General features: G+C 48.6%; 1 pseudogene; it reads left to right on the forward strand.

Annotated features, from left to right (window-relative positions):
• Nucleotides 1-9,466: 9,466 nt before the first annotated feature.
• Nucleotides 9,467-23,413, forward strand: LOC101531059 (cyclin-dependent kinase 1-like; annotated as a pseudogene).
• The last annotated feature ends 896 nt before the right edge of the window (nucleotides 23,414-24,309 follow it).

A 24,309-nucleotide genomic window follows, 5' to 3' on the forward strand; every position in this document is an offset into this window, starting at 1 on the left:
GAGACGTGGAGGAAGCTCCTGGTTCCTGGCTTCAGATTGGGTCACCTCTGGTCAATGTAGCCATTTGGGGTGGAAGCCAACAGATGGAAGATCTTTTTTCTCTCTACCTATTCCCCAGTGCTTTTTCAAATGGAATAAATAAATATACTTAGAAAACAGAATCTGTTTATTTGAAAGGGGGGATGAGAGATTGAGAGAGAGAGAAAAAGAGAGAGAGAGAGAGAGAGAGAGAAGAGAGATACAGAAAGAGATTAATTTTCCATCTACTAGTTTACTCCCTAGGTGGGCCAGGTTGAAGGCAGGAGCCAGGAACTCCATCGGGGTTCCTGTGTGGGTGGCAGGAACTCAAGTACAAAACCATCATCTATTGCTTTTCCAGGTACATTAGCAGGAACCTAGCTATCAAACAGCTGGGACTTGAATTAGCATGGTATCTACTCTGACATGGGATGTGAATGTCCTGAGGGGTAGCTTAGACTGCTGTGCTACAAAGCATGCCCCTCTAATGATTCTTTAAAAAAATTATGAAAGCTGCTTTGTTCCTTGTCAGGAGAAAAGAAGGGAAGAGACCGGCGTAACTATAAGATACATGCTGGTGCACATTGACTGCTAAGTGAGAGAAATCTCAGAGTATCAGGGAGAGGACAGGCTGTGACAAGAACAGAGGATGACACCAGTGATTTTTTTTTTAGGTTTATTTATTTATTGAAAGTCAGAGTTATACACACAGAGAGAGAGATACATCTTCCATTCATTGGTTCATTTTCCCAAATTATTGCAATAGCCAGGAGCTAGGAGCTTTGTTCAGATCTCCCATGTAGGTGTACATGGTCCAAGCACTTGAGCCCCTTTTGCTGCTTTCTCAGGCACATTAGCAGGCAGCTGGATTGGAAGTGGAACATCTGGGACTCCAACTGGTGCAACTGGTGTCCACATGCAAAGCTGGTGCTATAAACAGTGGCTTAACTCACTGCGCCACAGTGCTGGCCCTTGGAGGATAGTCTTGATTAGCTTGTGTGGAAAGCTCAGAAGCCATGGTGGCTCATACTATGTCTAGATTATATGTTTTGTTTTTTCTCTATTTTTTAAAAAGATTTATTCATTTTATTACAAAGTCAGATATACACAGAGGAGGAGAGACAGAGAGGAAGATCTTCCGTCCGATGATTCACTCCCCAAGTGAGTGCAACAGGCCGATGCGCGCCGATCCGAAGCCGGGAACCTGGAACCTCCTCCGGGTCTCCCATGCGGGTGCATGGTCCCAATGCACTGGGCCGTCCTCAACTGCTTTCCCAGGCTACAAGCAGGGAGCTGGATGGGAAGTGGAGCTGCCGGGATTAGAACTGGTGCCCATATGGGATCCTGGGGTGTTCAAGGTGAGGACTTTAGCCGCTAGGCCACGCCGCCGGGCCCTAGATTATATGTTAAATCAAGATGACACACAACCAGAGTGAGATGGAGAGTAAGCAGCAGTTATCTGGTACAATGGGGTCACACACATTAACATGTCTGATACTCCCCCTTGAGTTTTCTTACTAGATATCACCCACTTTGAAGAAGACAGGATCCAGTCACAAAGCCTCACTAAGGGGGCTTGGCACAATAGCCTAGTGACTAAATCCTTGCCTTGCATCCACAGGATCCCATATGGGCGCCAGTTCAAATCCTGACTACTCCACTTCTCATCCAGCTCCCTGCCTGTGGCCTGAGAAAGTAGTTGAGGACGACCCAAACCCTTGGGACACTATACCCATGTGGGAGACCCAGAAGAAGCTCCTGGCTCCTGGCTTCAGATCAGCTTAGTTCCAGCCATTGTGGCCACCTGGGGAGTGAACCAGTGGATGGAAAAGCTTCTTCTCTGTATATCTGACTTTAAAATAAAAAAGAAAAATCTTTTAAAAATCCCCTCAGCTAAGGAAGAACTGCAATATATCTATTCGTTTATAATTAAAAAAAAAATTTGGGCCCGGTGCAGTGGCTTAGCAGCTAAAGTCCTCGCCTTGAACGTGCCAGGATCCCATATAGTCGCTGGTTCTAATTCCGGCAGCCCCACTTTCCATCCAGCTCCCTGCTTGTGGCCTGGGAAAGCAGTTGAGGATGGCCCAAAGCCTTGGTACCCTGCACCCACATGGGAGACCTGGAAGAGCTTCAGGCTCCTGGCTTCGGATCGGCACAACACTGGCTGTTGCGGCTCACTTGGGGAATGAATAATCAGATGGAAGATCTTCCTCTCTGTCTCTCGTTCTCTCTGTATATCTGACTTCGCAATAAAAATAAATATTCAAGAAAATTTAAAAAAATTTTATTACTCTTTACAAAAAGACTTATTTATTTTTAATTAGAAGGTAGATTTTATTGAGACAGAAGGAGAGATGGGGACAGGGAAGTCTTCCCATTGGCTGATTCACTCCCAAGTGGCTGCAACGGCTAGAGCGGAGCTGTCCAAAGCCAGGAGCCAGGAGCCTCTTCCAGGTCTCCCACACGGGTGCAGGAGCTCAAGAACTTGAGCTATCCTCTGCTGCACTCCCAGGCTATAGCAGGGATGGGAACTGGAGCAGCTGAGACACGGATCAGTGCCTATATGGGATGTCTGTGCTGCAAGGAGGAGAATTAGCCTTCTGTGCTATGATGTCGGCCTCTGAAAAATTTGTTTAATAATTTAAAAGGCAGAGAAACAGAGATGGAAAGGGATATAGAGAGATGGAAAGAGATCTTCCATCCATTGGTTCATTCCCTAAATGTCCACAACAGCTGGGGCAGGGCCAGGCTTAAGATCTCCCACACGATCCTTTCAGATCTCCCACATGAGTGACAGGGACACAGTTACTTTAGCTGTCATCTGCTGCCTCCTAGGGTGCACAGGAGTGGTATGCTGGAATCAGAAGCAGGACTCCCACCCAGGCATTCCAGTACAGGATGCGGGCATCCCAAGTGGTGTCTTGGCTGCTATGCTGAATGCCTGCCCGAGAGTTTCAATTTCAGCACATACTTTGCGGAGAGAAGTGTTAGAGGACACAGGGTTGTTTGGAGCAGCCAGGGCTTTCCAGATTGACAGCAAGGGCAGGCTGTGCTTTGTCCATCCCACCTAATACCACCTAGAGAGTGGCACCAGGCCAGAAAGAAGCCCCTGCAAACTCCAAGGAGAGGGGTTCATGAAGGAATAGGGACAAGGTGGTGGAGGGAAGCACTGGATAGACCTGCCCTGGAAGCATAGACTCCACAAAGGATAAAGGACAGTTACACCAGGAGCTACACCAGTTCCAGTTTGTCCCCTCTCGGGAGTGCCCCTCCTCCTGGCCCCCTCGGCTTTGCTGCCCAGGGCCCAGAAAGTCTGAATCAGATTTACTTTCAGGACTCATTCCTGCTCCGCTTGGCAAAAACATTGTTGCACCTGCCGGCTGATGCCTGGCATTCCTGTGGCAGAGGTTCTTTCTGCAGCCGGAAGACTAGAGTTCCAAAAACGCTAATGACTGATTGAGCTCTCAGCCAGCTGCTGGAGGGGAATATGGCGAACTCAGTGACTACTGTGGGATCTGTTGCCTTCCGACAAGCAGGAGGGTGAGAGCAAAGGGCTGCTGCAAGGGGATGGGGCTGGAGACAAAGGGGGTCTTGATAGCCAGTGGCCGGGTAGGGGCCCTTGCAGCAGCTGGGCTCGGAGGGGAGCAGCCGGCGAGCAGGCAGCAGTTCCTGCCTTGCACATCTGTGTGCTCGCCGGCTTAGCGGGAACTCCGCCACTCAGGCATATGATTCACATCAACTGTGTTTTTCAGGAGCTGTAGACTATTTTTTTTTTTTTAAAGCAACGCTGACATCATTAAGAAGGAACTTTTTTTCCTCCTAGGTTCCAGTGAAGGTACCACTGCTGTGGGCGCTGGAGAGACCTTCTGGAGGTCAGTGGGTGAGAGGGTATATGAAATTGTGTTCTGTTCCCCCCTCTTTGGTAAGAAGTGTCACGCTTCTTCATTGAAAAAACAAAAGTGTAACATGAAGCTGATTTAAAGCTAATTATTTCAGAAATTAAAACCTCAACTGGGCAGGTTAGGTGGAGGTGGCATCATGGCTCAACAGGCTAATCCTCCACCCTGTGGCACTGATATCCCACGTGGGCACTGATTTGTGTCCCAGATGCTCCACTTCCCATCCAGCTCCCTGCTTGTGGCCTGGGAAAGCAATGGGGTTGGCCCAAAGCCTTGAGGACTCTGTACCCATGCGGGAGACCCAGGGGAAAACTCCTGGCTCCTGGCTTTGGATTGGCTCAGCTCTAGTCATTGTGGCCATTTGGGGAGTGAACTAGCAAATGGAAAACCTTTTTTGTTCTGCCTCCCCTTCTCTCTGTGAAGTCCGCCTTTCCAATAAAAATTAATAATAATAAAAAACTTGGAATAATATGATTCACTTTTCCCTTTGCTTATACTCTCCAATCTTCCTTCCTTCCCTTTCTTTTTCTTTCTTTCTTTTTCTTTCTTTCTTAGTTTCTTTCTTTCTTTCTTTCTTTCTTTCTTTCTTTCTTTCTTTCTTTCTTTCTTTCTTTCTTTCTTTCTTTCTTTCTTTTCTTTCTTCCGTCCTTCCTTCCTTCCTTCCGTCCTTCCTTCCTTCTTTTCTTCCTCTCTCTCCCTCCCTCCCTTCCTTCTTAAAAAGACTTATTTATTTATTTATAATTGGAAAGGTAGATTTTTGGACAGAAGGAGAGACAGAGAAAGAGCTTCTGTTTGCTGGTTCACTCCCCAAAAAAGCTGAGTTGATCCTAAGTCAGGAGCCTCTTACAGGTCTCCCACATGGGTGCAGGGTCCCAAGGCTTTGGACCATCCTCTATTGCTTTTCCAGGCGATAAGCAGGGAGCTGGATGGGAAGTGGAGCATCTGGGACATGAACCGGAGCCTATATGGGAAGCCATGCTGCAAGACAGAGGATTAGCTAGTTGAGCCATCACGCTGGCTCCCAATCTTTTTCTTTGATTTTGAATCTACCATGATTTATTCCAAAAGATGTAGGTGCTATTTTTAATGAATTTTTTAAAATCACTAAGAGGCTGACTGCAGTCAAAAATTGGGCAAAACATGTTAAAAAGAATCAGCAGCGGTTCGCCCGCGACCACAAGGTTCCTCAGCGCGCGTTCTGCCTCCTGCGTGATTTGCGGACTTTCCCTGGTTCATAAGTCGCTGTGGTCCTTCTCTCTGCCTGGCCATTGTCGTGCTTGGGGAGGTTCCAAGTTTTTGCTGCCGCTTGTCGGAGCTGAGAGCATCTGGATGCAGCCGGATCCCGAGGCAGAGGGCAGGCTGGGAGGGAGAGACCTAACCTTCGGTCCAGCGGGGTGAAAGCCCAGCCAGACTTGGCCACCGCGCCGCGGAAGAAGAAAAGAAATACTTCGGCAGGTCAGAGCCAGCCGCGCTCTGAAGCAGCAAGCAGCGCGAGCAGGGAGCCACCGGGGAGCTGGGAAGGGTTTGTTTTTTGAGGAGGTTGCTGCAGCCGGGGCGGGGGCGTGGATGCGCGTCCTAGGAGGGCCGCCCTGACACCAGTCAGAACCGCTCCGGGGGCTGGGCGCTCTCCCCGCATAGCTGTGGTTACCCTCGGAGTGTGCAATGTGGGTATTTATTTTGGTTGCCAAGAAGACTTAACAGACAGACATCTGGGCAGGGAGGAGAGGCTTTGGGGGAGGGCGAGCCCTGCCAGGGACCCTGGCTGGTGCTTTGACCTGACTCACCTCTGTTCACTGATTCCGGGAAACATCGCAGACACGTGTATGTCTGGGACGGGGCAGCAGCGTAAACAGAGGGGCTTGGATCCAACAGCTCGGCGTTGTGAGCTGTGTGATCTGGGCCAGGTTGTCCAGCAGATCCAAGCTCAGTTTCCTGCAAAAGGGTGATGACAATGGTCAGTGACCTGATGATGGCGAAGACCGTGGAAAGTGTGTGTAACTGCTTGGCCTGTGTTGGTTTTCACAAAACTGGTGGGAAACGTATATTGTGACAACATTATGCGTGGATTTCAAAGATTTTTTTTTGCATCAAAATAATCGTATTTGCTTTTTATGTTTCCCAATTTTCAAACGCCAATGAGAATAGAAACAAATGTGACATCACCGTTTGACTTGATGAAAAGTTACATAACAAGAGGGAAGGTCCTGGAAGCTTTTTTTTCTATCCGTTAAAGAGTTGTTGATTCGGAAAGCTGAATAGGAGCGAGAGGGAGAGGTTGAGAGAGAGCTAGGTAGATAGATATTCCATCTGTTGGTTCACTCCCCAAATGGTTGCAACAGTCAGGGTTGGGCCAGACCAGTCAGGAGCTTAGAACTTTTTCCAGTCCTCCCACATGGGTGCAGGGGCCCAAGCACATAGGCCATCCGCCACTCTTTCCCAGGCACATTTTCAGAAAGCTGGATGCAAATTGGAGCCAGTCAGGACTCTGACCAGCACTCCCATATAGGATGCTGCTGTTGCACAGAGCAGCTTAATCTGCCAAAAGCTAAAAAGTTACAATTAATTCAATTTTCCGCGGACTTTTTGAAGTCATTTTATATAGATGGCACTCAGTAATGTCATGAGGGAGGTGTGACGAGCTCTGCACTGCCAAGAAAGGCAAGGGTGTTCCACGATGCAGAGAGCTCAGGGCTCTGGCTTTCGTGATGGGATGAGATAGAAACCGAGGGCATGGCCATAGCCCCTCCACCCTTGGTGGCCTGTTTAGGGGAACTTGTTTCTGTCAGCCCATCTCCCACCCCACTCCCACCCCGACAGGAAGCTCTCTTGCCTGCTGGGAGTGAGACTAAGTCAACCTGCCTCTCAAATGCCAACAGGCAGGGTACAGGGGTGAGGGCTCTGGGGCTGGAGGTGGGGGTGGTGTGTGGGGTGTGTGCAGGAGCACATGTGAGGTGCGAGCCAGTGGCTGTGTGGGTAAGGAATGCAGCATGCTGCTGGGGTGAGGCGATGGATTTCTCTGGAGATTATTCAAGAGCTGAATAAATAATGGGCATTTTTAAAAAAATGACATTTAAAAAATTTGTTGGAAAGGTGGGGTTGATTTGTTTCTAAACGCCTGCAACAGCTGAGGTCAGAGCCTGGAACTCCATGCTGGTCTCCGCATAGGTGGCAAGGACTCAGGTAATTGAGCTTCTCCCTTGGAGGGCATGCGTCAGCAGGAAGCTCGCACTGGGGGTCAGAGCTGGAACTGGAATGTAGGCACCCCGATATGGGATGAAGGGATCCCTCAGCTCAACCCCAAGAATGAGGCATGCCTCCTTCTCCATCATCATCACCCTCATCATGAGCCTCTCCGTATTAACCATTGATCCTGAGCCGGACACTTTAAGAGCTGAATGTACTGGGGTCCTCACCAGGGCGCCCGGCAGATGCCAGCATGGCCGCTTCATTCCTCCTGTGCAGATCAGGAAAACGAGGCCCACAGGATTGCTTTTTCCAGGTCTCGAAGCTGGGTAGATTCCTGAGACCTCCTCTCCTCCCCTACTCTCCTCTATTCCCCTCTTCTCTCCTCCCCTTGCCTCCCTTGGACCTCAGGCCCTAGCTTTCCAGGAGGATGGTGCCTGACGGGGCACCTTGAACTCACAGCTGCCCTTGCCTTCACCCTGTTGCTGTTGAGTCCAGGCTACTTCCTGGTGACTTCCAGGTGCTGCTGAGGTTACAGCCTTCACACACTATGTTCATCTCAGACTGGGGGTCAGCTTACTTTCTGTGGGGGGTACAGAACACATCATTGTACATCTTTAACACAGAGTGGCGCTGCTCAGTTGCACAGGAGCACCAGGTTCATTGCCAAGGTAAGAACACAAACCAATAACCCACGTTCCCTGTGTTGGGGTTCATGTCGAAAACTTCTGCTGTTTTGCTTTTCAGTTTTTGCTACATCAAATACATAATACTTTCACAGTAAAAATGACATAGATGTAATCTTGGAAATATAAAATTCTAAGAAGAAAGTTAAAATAATTTATATTTTTTAAAAGTTACATTTGTTTGTTTTTTTTTAGAGATTTATTTATTTATTTAAAAAATGCCTGCTCATTTTTTCTTTTGCCCATTTCTTCTTCTTTTTCTTTTTTTAAAGATTTTTTTAAATTGGAAAGTCAGATACATAGAGAGAGAGACAGAGGAAGATCTTTCGTGTGCTGATTTACTACCTAAGTGGCTGCAATGGCCAGAACTGAGCTGATCTGAAGCCAGGAGCCAGGAGCCTCTTCTAGGTCTCCCACATGGGTACAGGGTCCCAAGGCTTTGGGCCGTCCTCCACTGCTTTCCCAGGCCACAAACAGGGAGCTGGATGGGAAGCAAGGCTTCTGGGATTAGAACCGGTGCCTGTTGGGATCCTGGCACATGCAAGGCTAGGACTACAGCCATTAGGCTACTGTGCCGGGCCCACCTTAATTTATTTGGGAGACACAATTATAGAGCAAGAGAGAGAGAGATTTTTCATTCCTCTATGGCTGTAAAGGTGGGGCTGGGCCAGACCAAAGCCAGGAACCTGAAACTCTGTTAGGATCTCCCACAAAGGTGGCAGGGTCCCAAGTACCTGGACCATCATCTGCTGCCTTCCCAGGTACATTAGCCGGAAGCTAAACCATGGAGCAGCCAGGATTCACATGGGATGCCATTGTGTGCAGATGGCAACTTACCCTGCTATGCCATGATGCCAGCCTCCAAATTGTTGTATTAATACTTGGAAACAACTCTTGGAAATATTTATTAACTATCTAGACTCTTTTCTATGTTTTAGAAAACACAATATTTGTGATTGGGGTTGCCTGGCTATTTTGGTCACATGTAACAGAAGTCATCACTAGGAAGATTAACCAAAAAAGAAAAGATAGGCCTGGTGTTGTGGCATAGCAGGTGAAGCTGCTGCCTACAACACCAGCATTCCATATGAGTGTTGGCTCAAATGTCCTCTGTTCTACTTCTGACCCATTTTCCTGCTAATATGCCAGGGAAAGCAGTGGAGGATGGTCTAAGTGGTTGGGCTCCTGTACTCTAGTAGCTCCTGGTTCCTGGCTTCCGCCTGGCACAGTCCTGTCCACTGTGGCCATTTAGGGAGTCAAATCAATGGATCAAAGATCTCTCTCTGTCTCATAACTCTGCCTTTTTAATAGGTGAGTGAGTAAGTAAGTAAGTAACTAACTAACGGGAATGGCATTTGGAGGGTGGAGAGAATTGTTTGGACAGTGAGGTTTAGGCGTTCTGAAGCAGCGGCAGGAGGAATGCTATCTGGAGTCAGGCCTCCCCGTCTCTGCCCTGAACAGCATCCAGGCAAGGCAGACTACTCCTCAGGCTACTGCAGCCCTGGCCCAGCCTCCTATGCCTTTTGGGACTCCCCTCCGCAGGCTGCTCTCAGAGTTTCCATCCCCAGTTTCAGACCCACACAGACATGCAGGGCGGGGCATGTCTTTGGCCTTCTTTGGTCCCCTGTGGACTCAGGGCTGGAGTGTGGTGCCGGAAATCTACCCTGGACAGACCCCGCCATGGACAGGCAGGTAAGGAGGGAACTGCGTGTCCCTGGGTCATCCTTTTCTACAGGAGCAGGGAGCTGGCATTCCAAAAGCCTCTGCACTTATGACGGGGGAAAGAACTGGATCTGAGTTAGGAGGAAGACAGAAGCACCAAGCTCCATGGCCAAGGACAGTTCTCTCACTTAGCATTGGGGAGCCACCAGTGTGCTTTTCTGACAAGGGCCCTGGCACTGTGGTGAAGTAGGTAAAGCTGCTGCCTACAGTGGTAGCCTTCTATATGAACTCTGATTTGAGACCTGGATGCTCCACTTCCAATTTAGTTACCTGCTAATGTGCCTGGGAAAGCAGTGGAAGATGGCCTAAGTCCTTGCGCCCTTGCATTCATAGCGGAGACCAGAAGCTGCTTCTGGCTACTGGCTTGGGCTTGTGGCCATCTGGGGAGTGAATCAGTAGATAGATGATCTCTCTTGGGCACACGCGCTATGTCTCTCCTCTCCTCGACTCTCTTTATAGCCCTTCCTTCCTTCCTTCCTTCCTTCCTTCCTTCCTTCCTTCCTTCCTTCCTTCCTTCCTTCCTAAAGAGATTTATTTATTTTTTATTGGAAAGTCAGATTTACAGAGATGAGGAGAGACAACAAGGAAGATCTTTCATCTGCTGATTCACTCCCCAAGTGACCGCTGAGCTGATCCAAAGCCAGGAGCCTGGAGATTCTTCCAGGTCTCCCATGTGGGTGCAGGGTCCCAAGGCTTTGGGCTGTCCTCGATTACTTTCCCAGACCACAAGCAGGGAGCTGGATGGGAAGCAGGGCTGCCGGGACTAGAACCAGCATCCATATGGGAGTGCCAGCATGTGCAAGGTGAGGACTTAGCCACTAGGCTACAATGCCAAGCTGTATAACTCTGTCTTTCAAACAAACATACAAAAAAAAAAAAAAAAAAAAAAAAAAAGACTTGACCTATGCCACTCATCTTGACTCATCTGCTGCAGGACTCTTTGTGGCCACAGCCCTTGGGTGCTTTCTTTAGTGTAGGATGCTGTGCCCACAGCGTGGTGATTTATAGAAACTCAGTCCCCGCCACACTCAGGGACTCACCAGCAATGTTGGAACCTCACATTCCTGGAGAGGCAATTTGATCAGAGAGTCACATGAGTAAAGGAGGGCCCCAGAGACCCCCTTCAGTGGAGATGCAGATGGAGGAAGCAGTCACAGAGAGAGGGCGTGGATGGACGGCTGTGAGCCGGCAAGGTCAAAGTGCACAGTTGCAACTCTACATTTTTGTGTGGGCAGGAATGGATCAAATGCCATGGAGCTCTTGTTTGCCACAGAGTTATCAGGACCTGCCTTTCACTAGGGACCCCTGGCCTGCTCCCTCCTCAAATTATTGCAAAGTCAGAGTTACAGAGAAACACACACACACACACACACACACACTTTTCCATCTGCTGATTCACTTCCCAAATATTCATAATGGCCAGGGCTGAGCCAGGGTGAAGTCAGGAGCCTGAAACTCCATCTGGTGACAGGGGCGCAAGCAGGCAGCTCATATTCTTCTACTTTCCTAGATGAGACATTAGTAGGGAGCTGGATTTGAAGTGGAGTGATCAGGATTTGGAACCAGTGCTCATATGGGATGCTGGTGGTGCAGGTGGCTACTTAACATGCTTCACCACAACCCTGGCACCAAGTAAGTAAATCTTTAAAAATGTTTTTCTCTGTTGTTCAAGATTAGTAACTGGCTTTCCCAGCAGATCCCACAGGCAGGCCCGGGTTCCAAGGACACATCAGCCCCTGTTGGCTTCCTTTGTCCTGTTCTCTGACTGTCTGCCCTGTAGGGAAGCAGTTACCCTGGAGAGTCGGGCTGCTGGTGGTGGTGGGGTTCTGGGCCTCATGCCTGCAGTCTCTGTGTGAACTGAGGAGGGGCAGCCTGGTGAAGAGACTGTTCTCACTGGTTCAGCACAGTAAGTTCATTGGTGGGAGCGCACGATTTAGAATCATCCCAATTTGTCAGTCACAGAAAGAGATCAAAGTTCCTGGCTATGGATGGTCCACAGCCAGCTCTTGGGCTGTGTGGTGCTGTGTCCACGTGTCAGCTCTTATCCATCTGTGCTCCAACCATGGAGCTGCCTTGGGTCTGTCATGCAGAAGCTGTGGGGTGGCAGCAAGGGGACTCTGTGCACGTACCAGGGTCCTCCATCTGGCCTTCTTGTGGTTTCTATGCCATGTGTCAGGCAGACTGGCCCAGCCGCCTCTTTCAAGGTCTCTCAGCATCCGCTCTATGACCTCAGGGTTTCAGTCCCACAAGCTGCCTCGCTCACTTTGACAGCTGTGGCATCGGGCCCCCTGGCCAATCCTTCTCATCAGGGGTGTGTGCAAGGTTGGGGCATAGTGAGTACCTCTAGAGGAGTCTCGGTTGGCAGATGTGCTGTTCAGTGTTTACCCTACAAAATTCCCATGATACACTGCATGCTGAGAAGAAATACCCGTTCCTAGGTTCCAATTCACCTGTGTTGGGTGTTGAGGAGGCACCCTGGAAACCTTCAAGGGAGTCCCTGACTGCTGGGACTTGAGGACTGCACCATGGGTGAAGCGGTATCATGAGCAAGGATGGGCCCAGCATTGGATGGATGGGGATTGTGGAGGCGGGAAGGGTCTCGATTGTTGCTGCACACAAGGGTTCCCAAGAGCCGCAGCACTGTGAGTCCTAACAGCCTCGGTTTGTGAAACTAGCCAGGAATAACACACTGGACCCTGAAGATCATGAAGAGATGGTTTCTGGACTAAACGGGAAGAGGTAATGGCTACCTACCCTGAGATCCTTTTTGCGTACTGGCCAGACAATAAATAAACATGTGAACGCCCTTTTAATTGATTCGTATTTTTCAGGCAGGTCCCAGGACTCTTTTAATATGTTACAAAGTTAAGTTGTTCACATTGAGCAGGGCTTGTCAAGATGAATTTGCTCCAGATCCGCAGATACTGGGGTAGATTGACCTTGGGATGGAATTGGGAGGACACAGGGTCTCCCTAGGGGAGCTGGCCTGGAAGAGTTAGTCAGTGCCTCCCTTGGGACCCAGAGCTTTGCTTCCTGTGTCTGGGTGTCTAGCCAACCTTGGGACTAGGTGGACAAGGAAGACAAGAGATGTGGGGTAGGGGAGGAGAGACCTCAGCAGCAGAAAGAAAAGATTGGTGGGGGAAAGGTGTCTTGGCTGGTATCTCTTGACACCAGGTGAACAGCCCTCGTCAGACACCTAAGTCTTGGGCCTGGTGTGATGGCTCAGAGACTAAATCCTTGCTTTGCATGTACTGGCAATCTCATATGGGTGCTGGTTCATGTCCTGGCTGCTCTGCTTCCCATCCAGCTCCCTGCTTGTGGCCTGGGAAAGAAGTAGAGGATGGCTCAGAGTCTTGGGACTCTGTGCTTGCATGAGAGACTTGGAAGAAATTCCTGACTCTTGGCTTCGGATTGGCTCAGCACCAGCTGTTGCAGCCACTTGGGAAGTGAACCAGTGGATGGAAGATCTTTCTCTCTATCTAAAATCTGCCTTTCAAAAAAAAAAAATCTTTTAAAAAACAGACACCTGAATCTTGAATCAGGGTGTTGCCCTGGGCTCTTGTTCCTCACTGCCTCCAGTCCCTCAGCCATGTTCTGCCAACTCTGCCTTCCATAGAGCTATTAGCCCCATTTCTCCAGTCTAACATACTCAACAGTGGATCACCTGTCTACCCCGCTATCTCCCTCCCAATGTATGATGGATTGCGGGAATTATGGAGGTCTAGGAGCCCCACTGTGTGCCACCTGCAATCTTGAGACCCCGTCAAGCAGCCCCTCTCTGGCTGTGTTTCAGTCTGAGCCTAAGAACCCCAGAACTAGGCACTGGGATGCCTGAAGGGGTGGAGATGTCCTGGCCCAGGAAGAGAAAGGAAACACCCTCTTCTCCTCCTTCGTGTTCTGTTTGGGAATTCAAGGGATTGGCCAGCGCCCACCCTTTTTGTTGAGGGCGGTTGGTCCTCTTTCTCAGTCCCCTGATTCACATGCTAGTGTCCTCTGGAAACCCCTGTGAGACACACTCAGAAGCAGTGTTCCACCGGCCCTGGCATGTTGTCTCTCTCTTCTCTCTCTCTCTCTCTTGCACGCACACACACACACTGAACTGTTGGGGCAAGCATTTGGCTTAGCGGTTGGGACTGGGTTGGGACATCACATCACGTATCAGAGTGCCTGAGTTCAAGTTCCAGCCATGCTCCTGATCCAGCTGCTCAGGTGCACCCTGGGACACAGCAGGGGGAGGATGGCTCAGGTACCTGGTGCCAAGGCCAGGAGAAGAGAACTTGATTCCGATCTTTCACTTGGGTGGCAGGGACCCAGGGGCTTGAACCATAACCTGCTACTTCATGGTGTCTGTCTATAGAGCTGGGACTAGAACCTAAGCGATCTGACACGGGTTGCAGAGAACGTCTCAGAAGGCTATGGGCTTATCTTACAGTACTGGGCTGTAACGATGGACTTTTTCATTCTGCCAGTAGAGGGCGCACCCTTGGGAGTGGTTTTTCTCTTGTAGAGTGAACCCTTCTTTTTCTTTTTCTTTCTTTCAAAGGCAGCCAGAAGGACAGCGATTTTCCATCCCCTGGTTCACTCCCCAACAATAGCTGGGTTTGGGACAGGCTGAATCCAGGAGCCAGGTGCTTTTCCTTCTGTCCCGTCCCCCTTTCCCCGCCCCCCACCCCATGGCTGCAAGGATTCAAACACTTGGGCCATTGTTCTCTGCCTTCCCAGGGCGTAAGTAACCAGGGAACTGGATAGGAATGGAGCAGCTGGGTCTTGAATTGGTACCCATAAGGGATGACAGCGTCGCGTGTGGTGACTTAACCCACTACCATGAGGGGTCTTACAGCCAGTGGTTTCCTGGATGTTTCACCTGATGGAAGTGCAGGCAGTGTGCTTTGTACCAACTGTGGTATTGGGATGACCTTGCTCCCTCTCTCTCCCTTGGCTGGAGTTCAAAAGACAGAGCTGGCATTAGGGAGTACCCACCTGTAGCCAGCATTTACACTGGGGCCTGTCTCTCCTATTTCAAACCTTCTGTGGCTCCTATTGGCACAGGAGAAAAAGGGAAATTCTGTCAGAGTTTACCTCCCTCATGGAACAGACTGTACTTGATGCTGTTACTTTTTGTAAAGATTTATTTATTTTTTTTATTTGAAAGAGTTACAGAGAGAAAAGGAGAGACAGAGAAAGCTCCCATTCCGCTAATTTATTCCCCAAATGACTGCAATAGCCAGAGCTGGGCTGGTTCAAAGCTGGGGTCCAGGTGTTTCTTCTTGGTCTCCCATGTGAGTGCAGGGGCCCAAGGTCTTGGACCATTCTTTGCTGCCTTCCCAGGCCACTAGCATGGAGCTGGATTGAAAATGGAACAGCTGGGACTTGAATTGGAGCCCATATAGGATACCAGCACTGTAGGTAGAGGATTAGCCAGCTATGCCATAGCACCAGTCCTGATTCCATTAGTTTTTATGAAACAAAGTTCAAGACACCTAGAGATAGGAATAGTCAAAAGTTCCCTTTTGTTCTCTGTAAAATGCTAAAACTGCAACACCACTGAGCTGTCACCAGTGTGACTTTTAGCTTCTCACAAGGTAATTTGACTTGCGAAGCAGTTAGGAGCCCTGCATTGACTAGGGTTAGGGTTTGGGGTTCAGTCATGGTGTGTGCATGTGTGTGTCTTATTTTAAAAAGATTTATTTATTTTTATTGAAAGGCGGATATACAGAGAGGAGGAGAGACAGAGAGGAAGATCTTCCGTCCGATGGTTCACTTCCCAAGTGACCGCAACGGCTGGTGTTGAGCCAATCCGAAGCCAGGAGCCAGGAGCTCTTCTGGGTCTTACACGCGGGTGCAGGGTCCCAAGGCTTTGGGCCATCCTCGACTGCTTTCCCAGGCCACAGGCAGGGAGCTGGATGGGAAGCGGGGCTGCTGGGATTAGAACTGGTGACCATGTGGGATCCTGGTATGTGCAAGGTGAGGACTTAAACCACTACGCTATTGTGCCGGGCCCGGGTGTGTGTCTTTATACCAGCAGCTCACCATCTTGAACCATTGCAGGCACTGTCCAATGTATATTACCAGTGACCTGGGACTGATTTTTAAAAATTCTTTCAGAGGCATAACTTGCAGCAAGAGATGAAATTCATTCAGTTGCATTCAGCACTAAATTACATGGGACCTTAAAAGTCCTTGGCCAAAGCAGTCCAATTGCACCTAAAACTAAAGGGACACACTGCTCTCAGCTGTACAGGTAGACGTCTCTCTGTGGGAGCCAACAGCATCTTGTCTTAGTGATGACCGGTGAGCTGTGGATTGTTCTGGTCCACAGGCCTTGACTAAGAGGAGAATGCAATGATCAGAGAAGGTCGGCCCTACTCTGGAGAGCGCTGGGCCTCGTGGGAGGTGGTGTGGGGGGAGGCGGTGAGGACTCGCTGATCCAGGCAGGGAAGGTCTTGATTCCTGTGTGCTTGTCCTTCTTCCCCCGAACAAATCCCATCGTCTTCCTTCTGCAATCACGGAGCTACCTACCCCGGCCAGCTGAGAGCCACTACCTTCTCTGTGACGTCTGCAGGGTCTGCTCCCTCCGCCCAGAACACCTGCTCTGCCTGCTCTGCTCCACCCTCCTGGCTGCTTCCTTTCTGCACAACCCGTGATGGGTCACGCTTTCTGCCTGGAGGGCCCTGTTCTGCCCTTCCACACACCTTGTCTCTCTCTCCCACTGGGCTCCACCCCAATCTTCTTCTGATTCTCACTGTCCATGCCATCCACCCAGAGTCACCCTCCAGAGAGCAGTCAGTCATGGAGTCCTTGGGGTTAACTGCCTGTTGCAGTGAAAGTGAGGACACATCACGGGGCTCCGTGGGCATCCCAGGCTCCACACAGCCACAGCTTGGACTTTTCTGCTATTGATGTTCTGTGGCCTTGCAGTGGCACTGAGGGCCAGGCCAGGCTCTGATGGCAGCAGCTGCTCCCTCCCGCCCTGCCCCCTTCTCATTACCAAGTCCTGGTGCTGGAGCTGGAGGGGGAAGGGAAAGGATGATGTTGGGTACAAATGAATTGGCGAAGCTGGTCTTCCATGGAACGTTCTTACTGCACATCCAAGAGCCCTGGCCGAAGTGCCTCCTCTGGGGAGCTGATTGTCCCAGGTGGCTCCCATCTTTGCCCCTCCTGTGCCTACAGCCTCTCACTAAAGCAGGTGACTTCCCCACTGTGCCGTGAGCTCCTGGGAGCATGGCCGTGGTCCTTGCTTCAAGACTCTCCAGTGCAGAGTGATGGGCTGTGGTGCACAGGCTTGAGTCTCCATATTTCTGTTTCTGATCCAGCTTCCTACTGAGGCTCAAGTGCCTGAGCCCCTGCCATTCACGTGGAAACTTGAATGGAGTTCCAGGGCAAGACTCCCCAGTGCCAAGTACCATGCAGGTGTCTCACATGTTGGCATGACTGCCAGACCAGTGAAGGCTCAGCCAGGCTTGGCTGGCACCTCTGGGGAGTCTGTGGTCTGGGGAACTGCAGGGTGGGAAAGAGTTAAGCAGAGGAAGGCCAGGCACAGCAGCCAGAGGGTGTGTTTGTGAGTCTGGGATTTCCAGGGACAAATTTCAGGTCCAATGACTTCATCTGCCCCCATGCAGGGCCTCTTTGGTGAGATGAGAACTCCATACAGGCTGGCTGTTCCTCAAAAAATCCCCCAAACCTGCTGCCCAAGGCTCCAAAGAGGACTGTGGGTTCCTGGGATGGCCGGAGGAAGAGGCAAGAAGGGCTAAACAGCTCCAGAATGGGGACTGTGTCGTGGAGAGATGGGAGACCTCCTCAGACTGGCTCTATTCTTGCAGCAACCCATTTATTCTTTCCTGCCACTTTGCCGATGAAGAAGCAGAGGCAGAGAGAGGTTAAATAACCTGCCCAGGGACACACAGCATCGGAGTGATGGAGGTCGGCTCCAGTCTTGGCCCCCACATTGACAGTCCTCTATGTGGCCTTGAGGGATACTGGGTGTTTGAGTTAAGAGCCCGAAGAACTCTCGGAACAAAGTGGCCCCTGGAACCAGTGTTCTAGAACTGAGAAGGGCAGACAGGAAGCATCCGCAGGGCAGCCAGAGGCTGCCATGTACCCAGGTCCCAGGTTGGAGGTAGATGTGGAAACAGCTCTTGGTGGCCTGTTCCTAGGTGGAGGGCACTGCAGCTGCTTCTTGTGGCCACCAGGGGGAGGTACTCCCCTGGGAACCGCATGCCCAGGTGCCTCCGGCTCCCAGTGCCCTAGCATGGCTCCTGAGGTTCCAGTGCTGCTTCCTGCCGTTTCTTTCCATTCTGCTCTGCCCTGGGAATGAGGAGGGGTCTCCAGTGAGAAGCTGCGTACATTCTGTGACATCTCCTGGTGGGCTCTGTGTGTGTGTGTGTGTGTGTGTGTAAGAGAGAGATTCACCCTGCACTTGTGCTCTACCCAGAGGAAGCCGGTCCACCCTTGCCCAGCCCCTGGCCCCAGGCCTTGTCCATAGCAGAGCCTGTTGGATGTTGACAAAAGACTCTCTCCTCCTTTACATCTAATCAACCAGTGACTTCTCTATGAGTGTGGCAACCACATGACTCAGTCCTTAACTTCCAGTCTGGGTGTCACAAGGAGTTCATGCTGTGCACAATAATAATCGAAAAAACAGCCAATACAGCATCTTCAGAATAGAGTTACACCCCAAACCAAAATGGGGATCTCTGTGTACCAGAAGCACCTTAGGAATGCAGAGTGGGGAGGAGGGGGCTGGGGCCTGCCGGTATAGGATGCAGGGCACAGCAGTGGCTGCTGGGCCAAGCTGTGGCTGCCTGCACCCACAGTGTACTGTGCAAGGCAGGGGACAAGAGCCAGGCTCCAGGAATCCAGTGGACACGGGAGGTTCAAGAAGGGAGGTAGGACAAGAAACAGGCAGTTGTGTGCCTGTAGGCTGGAGCTCAAGATGGAGGAAGATGAAGGGAGACAAGCTCTGGGCCGGGGTTGAGGTGTTTGTGATATCTCCCAGTGGATAACAGAGTGGGAGCTCTGAAAGGCATTCAGCTGGGCCTGGAGTCCCAACTCAGCATAATTAGAGAAAGAGAGAAAGAGAGGAGAACAGATATAAAAACAGAACAAAGCCCAAATCCCCAAACTCACTGAGGTTGGAAGCCAAAACACTTGAAGCCCAGAATGTGAATTCATTCTGAATTAAATTTGCCTATGTAAGGTAAAGTTACTTAAGAATAATGTTCAGGATACTTACAGGCAAAGGTTCAGAGTCTACTGGAAATGAGTAAGAGATGAAATGAGAACAAGAAGATATGGAAACAACCAATTAGAAATCTTAGAAGAGTTTGTTGAAAATGAAAAGTCATGGTAGATAAACTAGACACAGAGAGAGGTTTAGCAAGTTGAAAGAGGCTCTGTAGGAATTCATACTGATACGATGCATAGGGACAACGTTCAGAAGTATGACTGCAGTTATGGGACGTGGGGGCTGGCTTGGATACATGGTCCACGAGGGTGTCAGAGGAAGGGAATGGCAAGAAAGAAACCTGCATGAAGAAATGCTAGTCAGGAAATCCCACGGGGAAATTTCAGAGGTAAAGAAAAAAAAAAACTCAAACCCCCAAAACCAAAACACCTTCAGTAGACAAATAGAAAAGGCATACTGCTTAAATGACCTCAGCAAAGGCAGGAGCAACAGAGTAATAGCTTCTAAGAATTTGTATACCCAGCCAACTTGCGGCTAAAATTCAAGGCAAAAACAAAAATCCCATATCCCCCCAAAACAAAAACACATTTTTGACATGGAGTTGAGCCAAGTTTCCTGGGTAATCCTAAAGATACAAGGTACAGACTCTCATTGAAGGCCTTATGGTAGGATGCATGTCAAAGAAGAAACGTCAAGCTTAAAGCATATTGACAAATCCACATAAGGATTGAATATAAGCAAAAGCTCTTCTTAAAATTCTCATTTTGATCGAGATATGTGTTTTGTAAGGTCAAACACTCTCCAGGCTTCTGTAGTGGCGGCTTCTCGTAGGGCCTCCCCACTCCTGTCCTGTCCTGTCCTCCTAGTTGTCCTTGTCTTCGTCCTTGTGACAAGTCCCTTCAGTGCTGAGAAGGGCTGACTGGCATGACCAGTAAAACAGTGGGGTGTGGCTCCTGGTTAGGTTGTGAAAGGCACTGCAGCTGATTTCCTCTGGCACCATTCACTCACTGTCCCTGGAAGGGGCTCCAGCATCCCTAAGGAGTGGTCCATGTGGCAAGAGGCATCTTGCTATACTCAGCATGAGTGGGCAGCGTGGGAATGAGCTGCTCTGCAGGTGGATGCTCCAGTCTCATTTGAGACCTCAGCTGCTCCCAGCCCTTGCTGGAACCTGGACTCATGAAAGCTCCGTGCCAGAACTACCCAGCTGAGCTGCACCTGAATTCCTTACACACTGAAACTATGTGAGATAACAAGTGCTTATCGCAGCTTTAGCCTAATCGGTTTTGGTGGTGGTTTGTTACACAGCAATAGATACCATGGCTTGGAATGAACAAATGGCAGCTGTTTCTTCTACCTTGCCACACTCCATCCAATGCCTGAAGTCCTTTAGCAAGTATCTCTGTTGTTTTGGGATTGGCCTGTAGGTTTCTCTATGCCTTATTTGTACTTTTTCTTTTTTTTGTTTTGTCTTGTGCATTTTTCTTATTGCTTGATTTTTCTTTTTCACAGTTTCACCCCTTCCCTTTCAAGGAGTGATTCTGTGCTTACATGAGTATTGCCACATGGATATTACTCACTGCTAATCCTCTGCTGTAATATGATCGTATTTCCTTGCTTGTACAACTTCTTGTTTTTCCTGGTGATAATGCTGTAGGACTGCTGTGTGTTTATTGGCTTGGATTTTTTAATCCAGTGAGTAATTTGTCTCCTTGCTCGATCCATCCTGTACATTGACCTTGTCCTGGGGACATCTGAAGAACACTCTGCCCCAAGCCTGTCTAGGGTGGGACTGACCCCGGGCACTGGGACTGAAGATGCGGGCACCCCAAGCGGCCTCATCACGGCTGGCTCAAAGGTGCATCTCAGCACGTGTTCCTTGATACTTTTCTCTGCTCCATTTTCTCTCTATTCAGATGTTTTGGTTGGACTTTTTAAGTTGATCATCCACACATTCTACCTTCTCTCTCCTGTTATCATTCTGTCTTTTTGTTTGACTTTCAGGAATATCCATTGTCTTTCCTTCAAACCTTCTTTTTAATTATGAATTTCTTCTCTTGTTTGTATTATCCATGCATCTCTATTGCCTTCTCTGTTCAATATGGGAGCTTCTAGTTAAAGATGTGCTGAGCCATTGAAATGCAGCCCTTAAGAGAGTGTGTCTATTGCATGGACAGTAAAGTACACATTGGATGTTTGAGACTCAGTGTGGAGAAACAAAGGTAAAATATCTCATGAGTGCCTTAAAACACTGATTGCATATTGAAATGACAATAATTTAGATTTAAATAAAGCATAGTCTACTTGCTAAAGACTCTTTAAAATGTGATATTAGATAATATAAAATTACATGTGTAGGGTGTTGCTTATTTCTTTTTTTAAAGATCTATTTATTTTTATTTAAAAGTTAGATATACAGAGAGAAGGAGAGACAGAGAGGAAGATCTTTTGTCTGATGATTCACTCCCCAAGTGACTGCAACAGCAGGTGCTGTGCCAATCTGAAGCCAGGAGCCAGGAGCTCCTCAGGGTCTCCCAGGCAGGCGCAGGGTCCCAAGACTGTGGGCCATCCTCGACTGCTTTCCTAGGCCACAAGCAGGGAGCTGGATGGGAAGCGGAGCCACTGGGACCAGAACCGGCGCTGTTACGGGATCCTGGTGTGTTCAAGGTGAGGACTTTAGCTGCTAGGTCACACTGTGCTGCGTCCTGCTTATTTCTATAGGCTGGTACACTCTAGATGGCAGAAAGCTGAAGATTTGTTTAATAATCAGATCAAGTGCGATAATGTCTTTGGTGTATAAAGAAGCAAAAAATGGAACAGTTTTTTTAAAAATTTATTATACAATTTTGTATAGTCTGGGATTCCCCTCCCCCCAATTTCCGCCCCTGATTGATTTTTCCCATAATGTCACACTCTTCATAAGGAGTTACAATTCTATCAGTCTGCTGCTTAAGTATACCCCGACAATACTGGTACAGACAATGTCAGACCAGCTCTAGGTTTTTTAGACTAAATCAAAATTATGTGTGGAGTTAAGAATTATAGAGATGCTGAAGAATGAAAATACAGTCCATATTAACTTGCAAATCAAGGGAATAACGCAAAAGGAAATCGAAGGCTGTAAGTCCAGCAGACTATAGCAAAGGTTTTTTAAAGAGAAAAAGTTCTTAAACAGAAAAATGATCTAATTAACTGCAAGGATTTAAGCGATTCACACACACACACACACACACACACACACACACACACAAACAAACAATTAAATTTAAGGATGATCAGAATGGATGAAAAGATGAACTGAACATACTGCTGTATAAGCTGCCCATTGGGAACAGTGCGGAACCAAAAGGTTGAAAAGCATACAGTGAGACACTTGCTTTCAAAGCCAGCTCTGGGGAGTTGATGGAAGAACACTGTGGGTGTGGCATCTGGTGGCAGGCCATGGTGGAGAAATTAAGCTGGGATCTACCAGACTCAGTAATGAACTCTGGCGTGAGCGAGCTATATCACGGTGCAGATAATTGGAGAAGGGGCCTCCCCTGTATGGAGACACAGAGCAACAGGTCAAGTTGCAGCCATCAAGACAATCAGACTGGAACATGAAGAAGAAGTGGTTCCAGTTCAGCAATTTGCAAGATTTCTCTGTAGACAAACTTTGCCATCTGAATATAGTCAGTCTTCAAGATGTGCTTTATGTAGGATTTCAGGCTGTATCTCATTTTTTCTTTAGATTTTTATTTTTATATTCATTACAAAGTCAGATATACAGAGAGGAGGAGAGAAAGAGAGGAAGATCTTCCGTCCGATGATTCACTCCCCAAGTGACCGCAATGGTCAGTGCTGTGCTGACCCGAAGTCAGGAGCCAGGAGCTCTTCCCAGGTCTCCCACGCGGGTGCAGGGTCCCAAGGCCTTGGGCCATCCTTAACTGCCTTCCCAGGCCACAAGCAGGGAGCTGGATGGGAAGTGGAGCTGCCGGAATTAAAACCAGCGACTATATGGGATCCTGGCGCATTCAAGGCGAGGACTTTAGCCACTAGGCCACGCCGCCGGGCCCATGTATTTCATTTTTTAATTCCTTCTCATGGATACCCCCCCCCAAAAAAAAGTGTGGCTTTAATCCCTCCCTGTCAGTTCATGGCTCCTTCACTTGTTAAGAATTATTTGTATTAGGTCCCACAGAGGGGTTGTGTTTTGTCACTTTAGAAGAGTTCTTGGAGACTAAAATCTCAAGATCTATTGATGGATGACAAAGGAACAATTAAGCTGGCCGATTTAGGCCTTGTCGGAGCTTTTGGGGATCCTATATTAGAGCACATACACGTGGGGTAGTAGCATTAGGATACAGTTTGCTGGGAGTGTTGTTGGAGCACAGGCACCACATTTGCAGAATTAGCAACTAGGAAAGTGTTTTTCCATGGAGACTCAGAAATCAAATCAGCTCTTCAGGGTTCTCAGAGCCTTGGGTTCTGCTAATGGTGAAGTGTGGCCAGAATTGTTACAGGGTTCTAACAACGCATCTAAGTGGGAAAGCTTAGCGTCCCTTGTCAACAGTGTCCATGAAAATAGCTTGGAATTGCTCTCAGAAACGTATGTCCATAATTCTGCCAAATGAATCTGACGCAAAGTGGAGCTAAATCATCCGCATTTCCATGTTGTAGACAGTCAAACTAAGACGTATCTCTCTGACAAGTTTCCGTATGTTACACTGAGAATGAATAGTTGAGTTTTTACTGTTAACTCTGTTTTTGTCTTACATATTTTTATTCTCTTTGATGTGATGTGTTCCTCCAAATCCCAAAACTGTCACTTATAAAATATAAATGTTATTCTATATGAATTTAAATATCATAATTTCATATATGTGTACAGATCTCATGGCAACAACTCTTTGCTGTAGTAATAGAACTATAAATCTAAAAAAAGAAAAATGTGCAAGGAACAAACACATCCTATGAAAACATGACTCAGCAAAAAGCTGGTGCAATGATGATAACAACAGACAAAGTCACCTTGAGCAGCAGTAATGGGAGGGAATAAAAATGGAGTTATGCAATTGTGGGAGGAATAACCCTCCAAGGGGACGCTGTCAGCCTAGGAGCCTAGGTCCCTACCAAACAGAAACACTCAGAAAGTTACCAAGGGAATGCACAAATCCTGTAACTGGGGATTTTAACATCTCTCTCTGCCAAGAATACATTTATTAGACAAAACATAGCAAATATTAGATGATTTCCCCATAATATTATGAAGCCTAGTATAGTATGCTCAACAATTTTACAACCTATTATTTATTTATTTTGAAAATGATTTATTTTATTTTACTTGAAAGAGTTACAGAGAAGAGAGAGAGAGAGAGAGAGAGAGAGAGAGAGAGAGAGAGAGAGAGATATCTTCCACCTTCTTGTTCACTCTCCAATGGCCAGAACTGGGTTGGTTTGAAGCCAGGAGCCAAGCGAGTGCAGGGGCCCAAGCATTTGGGGCATCCTTCACTGTTTTTCCAGGCCATTAGCAAGGCCTGGAAATGAACAACTGGGACTAGAACTGGTACCCATATGGGATGCCGGCACTGCAGACAGAGGCTTATCTGGCTATGCCAGCATACCGGTACCTATTTATTTT

The sequence above is a fragment of the Ochotona princeps genome, chromosome 3, assembly GCF_030435755.1.
Source record: "Ochotona princeps isolate mOchPri1 chromosome 3, mOchPri1.hap1, whole genome shotgun sequence".
Taxonomy (NCBI): Eukaryota; Metazoa; Chordata; class Mammalia; order Lagomorpha; family Ochotonidae; genus Ochotona; species Ochotona princeps.